Source organism: Lycium ferocissimum, chromosome 10, assembly GCF_029784015.1.
Source record: "Lycium ferocissimum isolate CSIRO_LF1 chromosome 10, AGI_CSIRO_Lferr_CH_V1, whole genome shotgun sequence".
In the NCBI taxonomy this organism is placed as follows: Eukaryota; Viridiplantae; Streptophyta; class Magnoliopsida; order Solanales; family Solanaceae; genus Lycium; species Lycium ferocissimum.
In genome coordinates, this window is record NC_081351.1 from 59,262,349 (window position 1) to 59,271,615 (window position 9,267).

The following is a 9,267-nucleotide window of genomic DNA, read 5'->3' on the forward strand; positions in this document are numbered from 1 at the left end:
ATATAATTGGTAGACTAAAAAATAAATAACTTAGTACAATCAATTACGGTATATATACGACAGTATAATAGTATGCCTAACACTATTTTTCATAAAACTACTTTCATAAACTTAAAATCCTTCTTTGTCAAAACCTTTTTGGGTGGACTTACGTGGAGTCCTACCTAGGCTAAGAGCCTTCGGGTATTAGCCTAGGTGTTCAAGTCCGACACCCACGCTTAATTTTGAGCAAAATTATACTTCGATGATTTCTTAAAAATGTATTTCTTGCATGTAAATGACACCCTTTTATTGCGGAAATCTAGATTTTAGCAATTTTTGTCAAAAAATGATTTATGATCATAAAACACACTATTAGAACCCGTAGGTAAACCGCGATTGGGCGGATCTTTAATATCGGGTTGCCTAACACCTTTCCCGGGAGATTACGTAACCCTTACCCAGACTTTGGTAGACTAGGTTTCTTTTAAATAACTATTTTAAATGAACCCTTTTCGAACTGATTTTCCTAATTTCTTAAAACATTAGGTGGCGACTCTAAAATGTATCCTTTAGAGCACCATTAAGTGGCTGGTTGGTTTTTCTGACTTTCTCGGTATGATTCACAACTGTACTTCCCCGGGACACCCCCTCCTTTTACGAGGTATCCGTGAGCTAGTTAAACTTAGAATTCCCAACGCCCGCTACACATCTGAAATCTAGCACACATGCCCGTAGCATATCTTTGAGACTTTGAATGGTACGCTCGGCTTGTCCATCAGTCTAGGGATTTCGGAAAGACTTCCAGAAATTTGGTGTAAATTTTTCTCCTCTATCAAAGATAATGGATACTGAAACACCATGGAGTCGTACCATCTCTTTGATATAAATATAAGCTTTGCATATTCTTCAGCTGAGTACGTAGTTCTGACTGGTAGAAAATGAGCTGATTTCATAAGTCTATCCACAATTACATGTATGGAATCATACTTATGCTGAGAATGAGGCAAGCCTGTAATGAAATCCATATTAATTATTTCCCATTTCCAAGTTGGAATTTCAATAGCTTGTAATAATCCACCGGGCTTCTGATGATCGATCTTTACCTGCTGACAGTTAGGACACTGAGCCACGAACTCTGCTATATCTTTCATCATTCCATCCCACCAATAAATTAACTTAACATCATGATACATAACGAGAATAATGGATTTCCTCCAAAATCTGACGACGTAACCCTGCAACATCAAGAACACATAATCTGCCTCGATATATGAGAACTCCATTTGTAGAAATCTCAAATGGTGACTTTTTCTTTTGAGGTGATGTATTTTTGTAATTAACTAGCATGGGATCCTCATACTGGCGTTCTTTCACCTCAACTACTAATGATGAAACGACTGAATTCTGAATAGTAACTCCCATCTTGCTCGAGTCCATTAATCGAACTCCTAGGCTAGCTAGTTGTTGAAGCTCACGAGCTAACTCTCTCTTCTCTGGATGAACATCACATAAGCTACCCATGGATCTACGGATAAGGGTATCGGCTACGACATTCGCTTTCCCTGGATGATATAAGATGCTAACGTCATAATCCTTCAATAGCTCCAACCATCGCCTTTGCCATAAATTCAACCCTTTTTGCTTGAAAATATACTGAAGACTCTTGTGGTCTGTATAAATATCGACATGAACGTCAAACAAATAATTCCTCCACATTTTCAATGCATGAATCACAGTAGCCAACTCTAGATCATGAGTTGGGTAGTTTTTCTCGTGTCTCCGTCGCCTTGAAGCATAAGCAATAAATTTATCGTGCTGCATTAACACACAACCTAACCCAACACCTGAGGCATCACAATAAATAACATAGCCCTCCGATCCTTCAGGAAATGTTAGAACTGGGACTGAGTCAATCTATTCTTCAACTCCTAAAGACCGTGCTCACAAGCATCCGTCCATTGAAATTTAGCTGATTTCTGAGTCAGTTTCATCACTGGTGCAGAAATAGAAGAAAAACCTTCTACAAATCTTCTGTAATAACCTACCAAACCCAAAAAACTACGAACTTCGGTAGGTGTTATAGGTCTCAGCCAAGTCTTCACAGCTTCAATCTTTTGGGTATTTACCCGAATACCATCAGCTGAAATAATGTGCCCCAGAAAAATCACAGAATTCAACCAGAACTCACATTTTGAGAATTTTGTATAAAGCCCCCGAGCCTGAAGAACTCTAAGGACAGCACGTAAATGATATGTATGCTCTGCCTCAGATCGGGAATATACCAAGACATCGTCGATAAACACAATCACAAATGAATCTAGAAAAGGCCTGAACACACTATTCATCAAATCCATGAATACCACCGGCGCATTAGTCAACCCGAATGACATTACCCGAAATTTAAAATGACCATATCTAGTTCTGAAGGCCGTCTTCGAAATATCTTTCTCTCTAACTCTTACTTGGTGATACCCGAATCTTAAGTCTATCTTTGAGAACCATTTAGCATCTTGCAACAGATCAAATAGATTATCAATCCTTGGAAGTGATATTTGTTCTTTATCGTCACTTTATTCACCTGCATGTAATCGATACACATTCGTAAGGAATCATCTTTCTTTCTTACAAACAACACAGGTGCTCCCCTAGACGACGAACTAGGCCTGATAAAGCCTTTCTCGAGCAAATCCTTCAACAGCTCCTTTAACTCCTTCAATTCTGCAGGAGTCATTCTATAAGGAGGGATAGATATTGACTTAGTGTCCGGCAACACATTAATGGAGAAATCAATCTCTCACTCTGGCGGAAGGCCTGGAAGCCGGGAATACATCTGGAAACTCATTCACTACTGAGACAGACTGAATAGTCAGTGACTTTGCTTCTGTATCCTGGACCCGGACTAAATCATAAATACAGCCTCTAGCAATCATCTTCCTTGCCTTGATATAGGAAATAAACCTACCTCTCGAAAACGCTGTGTTACCCTTCCATTCTAAAATTGGCTCTCTCGAAAACTGAAAACGAACCATTTTCATTCTACAATCAATATTGGCATAACAAGAAGCCAACCAATCCATACCCATAATAACATCAAAGTCTATCATATTTAATTCAATTAAGTCTACCATAGTATGACGATCACAGACTATAACCACACAATTTCTGTACACCCGTCTAACTATTACTGGATCACCAACGGGTGTAGATACTTTGAAAGGTTTAATTGATTCAGGTTTTACCCCAAATCGACCGGCAATATGAGGAGTAACATACGATAATGTAGAACCTAGATCAATCAATGCATATACATCATGAGAAGATACTGATAATATACCTGTAACTACGTCAGGTGAAGACTCAAGATCATGTCGCCCTGCCAGTGCACAAATGCGGTTCTGAGGGCCGCTCGAACTAGATGCTCCCATTCTGCCTCTACCACGCCCTGCTGGTGTCTATGAACTGTACCCCAAAGGGCGTATTGATGATGAAGAACCAGCTGCTGATCCTATGGGTTGGACTATACCTCTAGCACCTCTCGATGGACAGTCACACATAATATGGTCTGGCTGACTAGATTCATAACAAACATCTTAACCTAATTGGTATTGTCCCCAATATAGCTTACCACACTGAGTACATCGTGGTAAAGTCGGCCTCATCTAGCCTGAATCACCCCTATACTGAGAACCCAAAGGCTCAGAACTGCGGCACGGGTCCCGAGGAATAAATAGGCGATCAAATCTCTTACCGCAATCGAGAAGGTGCACTAGGCCGGGACCGGGCCGAATGCCTAGAATACTGCTGCCTCTGATCCCATCTGAACTCACTAATAAAGCCCCTATCATAATCACGCTCACCCCTCAATGTTGTTGTCGTTCTTTGAGATCCTGGGCATGGGCCTGAATACGAGAAATATCCATAACTTCCTGAAGTGAGGCCGTTAAACAATCATCAATCAAATGTCACCCTAAACCATTCACGAACCAGTGAACTCGATCTCCCATATCAGCTACCATAGCGGGAGCATACCTAGCCAAAGAATTAAAATGAAGGCTATACTCTCAAGCACTCAAATTCCCCTGTCTGAGGCTCAGGAACTGATCTGCTCTGGCCCGTCGAACCTCTGGCGTCAAATAATGTCGAAGGAAAGCATCCATAAACTCTTGTCATACAGGTGTAGGTGCGTTAACCCCTCTACAAGATATCCAAATAGTATACCAATAAACAGAAACATCCCTCAATCTATAAGAGGCCAACTCCACTGACTTAACATCTGAAGCATGCATTACCTGCAATGTCCTCAATATCTCATCTATGAAATTCTACGAGTCCTTATCTGGTTTTAACCCAAAGAATTTTAAAAGGTCCAAATTGATGAAATCATGGACTCTGGCACTGACGTCCCTATCACCATGACTCGCACCTTACCGCTGGGCCTGAGCGGCTACTAACTGGGTCAACAACAATGGCCTCTCTCATCTCTTGGCCTGAGGCATCCAATGGAGGAACTGGGGGTGCTGGAGCTGGAGCTAAGGCTCTTTTTTGCTCCTCTGGAGCAGGCGAAGAGTGAGAGGACCGAGATGGAATCTCATTTTGAGACTCATCCTCCTCTACTTCAGTAGGCGGTACCCGTTTAGTTCTCCTACCTTTCATTGATTTGCCCTTCTGGGCCACTGTAGCTTTTCTCTTCACAGGCATTACTGAAATCATAACACACTATCAGAAAAGGGAGAGTTCTTACAACATGGCTCTATCGCACGATCTAAGAAGTATCTATAACCCACATATAAGTATCTACGAGCCTCTAACTAAAATATTGAAATCATAAGGATGGGACAGGACCCCGTCATGCCCCCAATATGTACATAAAAGAATATACTAGTAAGTAGCACTTCCGGAGTAGTGGAGTGCTCCTGCAATTCTTTTGAAAAAGCTCCTAAGCGTCTGCACTGTCTCCATGTCTACCTGTGGGCATGAATACAGGCGTCCATAAAGAAAAGGACGTCAGTATGAATAATGTACTGAGTATGTAAGGCATGTACAACAGCATAATAAAGACATAAAGAAACATAAAGCGAGGAGCAAACCTCCAACTGGTTGCCTCTTAAGGTGGAGTCATGCATGCTAACTTTTATAATAAAATCATGTCATACATATGTAAGCTTCCCGACCATATAGGTATGGTGTGATCATCATTACCCCGCGTCCAGGCCTCCCGCGTACGGGGTATAAGTTGCCTACTGCAGTGGTGTGTCTGCCCGACCGCCTATAGGGCGGCGCGGTGTTATACTGCCCGGCCATGTAGGCACGGGGTGATCATACATAAAAATAACATAAGCATGCATGAGAGCCCAAGTGAAAGCTACAACTCTATCGGAGTGACGTAAGCTCGGTAATCTCTGACTATGTTATGGAATAGTCATGATCGTCATGTCTCACCCTGAAGGAACTAGTAACATGAGGTGAGACTAACAACAAGAAGCAACATCAATGGAATAATAAAAATAAGAATATCAAGCTCATCATAGCATCATTATCATCATACATATCTCATCCCTATCTCATAAGAAGCCCTTAAGAACCTTTAACCTTCATCTTTTAGGATATAAGAAGATCGTGGGAATGTAGAAAAGGAATCACAAAATAAGAGTCATGCCTTTGAAAGAAAGGGACTAGCCTTACATACCTTTACGTCTCTCTAACTTTGCCGACTAAACGCTTCCCTCCAAGTTCACGATTCTACCTTCAAGAGAATTCGTACTAAGATTAGATAACCGGAAACATACTTGAAGCTAAGCTAAGGCAACTAAGGGCTAACTTTCCATTATTTCTACAACTTTCTCCATATAATATAACAACTCCCAGACATCAATAACAACATCCATAATATCATAATCAATAAACTTTGTTAGGCTAAACATTATTCAATTCTCAAAATTCCCTCTCAAAGTCATCCCTAACCATAGTTACCACCCAACATCATATTCATTCACATATAATGCTTCTTTAACATCCTTAATATCATTCATAACAAGATTATACCCATAACATGTCAAGAACTATCATTCAAGCCAAGTCACTATTCAAGAATACCACTATGTCCATATTTGAACTCCATATTCTACTTTCTTCCTCAATCCAAGTCATTCAACCATTCAATACTCTTATTAGCGTAAAATGAATACAAAACTCACCTTTGATTATGTAGGAATGGGATTTGGATTAAAATACTTTACTTGGAGAAAACCCAACTTCAACACCAAAGAGATTCTTGGCTTGTGTCAACCCTAGTGAGCATCCAACACAGTAATGACCTTCAGTAGTGCTTCTTCCCCGCTCTGTATAGTAATAATAGAGGGCAAGCTCACACTTAGTTCTCTTGATCCTTGGTATTTTATCTTTGATTTTGCCTTGGGTATGTTTTGATATGGTTTGGAGAAGATTCTAGAGGTTTTAAGAGAGTTAGAGAAGATGAGAAATGAAGGAAATAAATTTGGGGTCCTCCTTATATAAAATTCAAAAGCTGCCCGTTGGGTGTTATACGGACACTTATACAATCCGTATAAGTGACCGTATAATACTTCCAGTGGAGGACACTTCTCTGGACAAGTTATACGGTCCCTTATACGGACCGTATAAGTGGCCGTATAACTCACATTTTCTGAAATTGATCATGTTGTTCCGTTTGACCTTAAATCCTTATGGGACCTTCTTAACACTTATTTAACACTTCATTAACTATCTAAGAAGCATTATAACTCTTCCTCAAGACACTATCAGGTCAACATTAGCTCGGTACTTTGCAAAACCTTTCCAAAACACGACTTATACTTCGCCTTCCTCAACGAACTTTCTTCTCTTATCTCAAATGTCTTTGGAATCTGAATTAGAATCGTTAAGTACCCCTTCTTACTCGTAGGGACATCATATACATCTTACCCTGCGTTAGTCTATTTACTGCACAACGACATGAAATTTTCGAGGTGTAACAATAGAACCTTCAAGAACTCACTCATAATGTGGGGGAATAAGTGTGGGAGGTGGATAGGTAAATGGGATCTTTTGGGACTTAAAAAGGATTTAAAATTTCCCTCCCGCTTTAATTTGCGGTAGAGATGCGGCTCAGCATACTAAGTATGCAGCCGCGTCTCCCCTCCTCTCCTTGAGGATGATGTTGGGCAGTGAGCCCAGCCAATTTAGGAAGTTTGCGGCCAGTTTTCTGCACAACAAACTCAATTTGCGACTGCAAACTGGTCTACAAACTCCGATTTTCGCGAAAATGCGTTCTTTTCGATTTGTTTGACCTCCAATCCTAATGGAACCTTCTTGGAACTTGTATAAAACTTCATTAACCATCTAAGGAGCCCTATAAATCCCTCTCAAGGTAATACGAAGCAATGTGTAACATAAATGTTACTAAATCTTCCCAAAACATGACTCAAATTCCAATTCTTCAACGAACTTACTTCCGCTGATTCATTTGACTCCAAACCTTAAGGTACATACTTAGAATTATTTGATACCTTTCCTAACCTTATAAGGGCTTCATGTCCACTTTGAACTTACGTTAGTTTACTCATAATACAAAAAACGCGAAATTTTTCAAGGTGTAACAGTAGTCATCTTGTATGTCTAATACCTCTCCCTTTCTTTGTTCATGTTTCTTCCTTTGATTCATTTGTATGTTGCTTTAGATATTCTACATGAACCTATAATGTACTTTCTTTCTTTTGAAGCTTAGCCTAAATTTAGCAAACATGATATTCAGCTTGTCTGCTAGTTCCTTATATGAGAATGATGCCTACTTTGTATTTCCATGATCATGCCAGGACTTTAGTTAAGAATGAGTCACTTAGTTTGTTTGTACATTTTCTAAAAGAACCTGAAAGAGTGTCCCCTTTTCTGCTTGTATATATTCAGCGACTACAGTAACTGCTTATGCCCCCATGATTGAACACTTGTTATAATGCTCCTTCTCTGTTCTAACTTGACTACTGTACTAGTGTCTGTCTATCCCCTTTAAGCATGATTGTAGCTAGCTTGACTAAGTATAAGACCTTATATAGATGTGTGTTTTGTCTAAGTTGAGTGGTTGTCACTTAGTGTGAGTGTAGGCCAAAGAAGTGATTTTCCTAGGCTCAGGGAAGGAGTGGAAAGGCTTTGAGTGCACCCACTAAGCCCGGTACAACCAATCCTGAGTTCTTTGGGGTTCCTCACTGTACCTTCAAAACATTATGGAACCCTCTAAACCCTTTAAAGTCTGAAAATAAGTTAGATTATGTGTGAAAATGCATGTTAAGGGTAATTTCAAGTTCATATGCACATCTGAGAGGCATTTCTGTGTATTTGTCCATATCAAGCATCTGAAAAGACATGTAATATTTCTTTGGCATTTGTATATTATCTGAAAAAATTGAAGTGTATCTTATCTGTCATAAAATGGTCTGGTAATACTAGGAATTAGTGCAATAAGCATGTCTGATGGTTAATGGATCATCTCTACATACGTGAGTGGCATGTTTGCCTTGACTACCTGTTGTGGTTGCCTTCAAATGCTCTATGTTTTCCCATAGAAGGACTAGAAGCATAGTGACATAATATATTTGTATTTTTCTGGACTAAAACCTGTTTTGTGCTCTCTTAATGGTTTCTGATTATATTAAGTGTTTTAGTATAAAATATGTGTATCAAAATCCAAAATAGAACAGGATGTAGCATTTTCTAAAGATTGAACTTTGATTTCTGTCTTGTTTAAGTTGTTGTATATAGAGGATATACTTAGATATACCAAATATATACAGTCTCTATATACTTCTGGTATATATAAACTTGTATATCAGGTATAATTCTAGTATATCACTCACTTGGACTCAGAACTTCAATGCTATGCATTGTAACTATAATGATTTGGGCCTCGTTTCCTTACTTGTTTCCTTATTGGGCTTTTTTCCTTATATGTTGTGTGCCTTGTATTGTTCTCTCCTTAATTTGTCCAGTCTTTGTTTGTTTGAATGATCTACATCCTTTGATAAAATAGACTTTGCTTCATTGAATTATTTCGGCCTTCTTGGGCCTTGTCTACATTATCTGCTATCTAGGCCTCCTCTCTTTCTTTCTTCTTTTCTTTTATTCACTCAATCATGCTAAATGTATTTGGGCCTGCCTGATCGTATGCATGAATCATATGGGTATAATTACTTAAGTCCTTTTTAGTTTAATAACTAAGTACAGATACCTTCTAACCATACTCTCCCGTTTCCCCTTCTTTGTTTGCATGGGAATTAG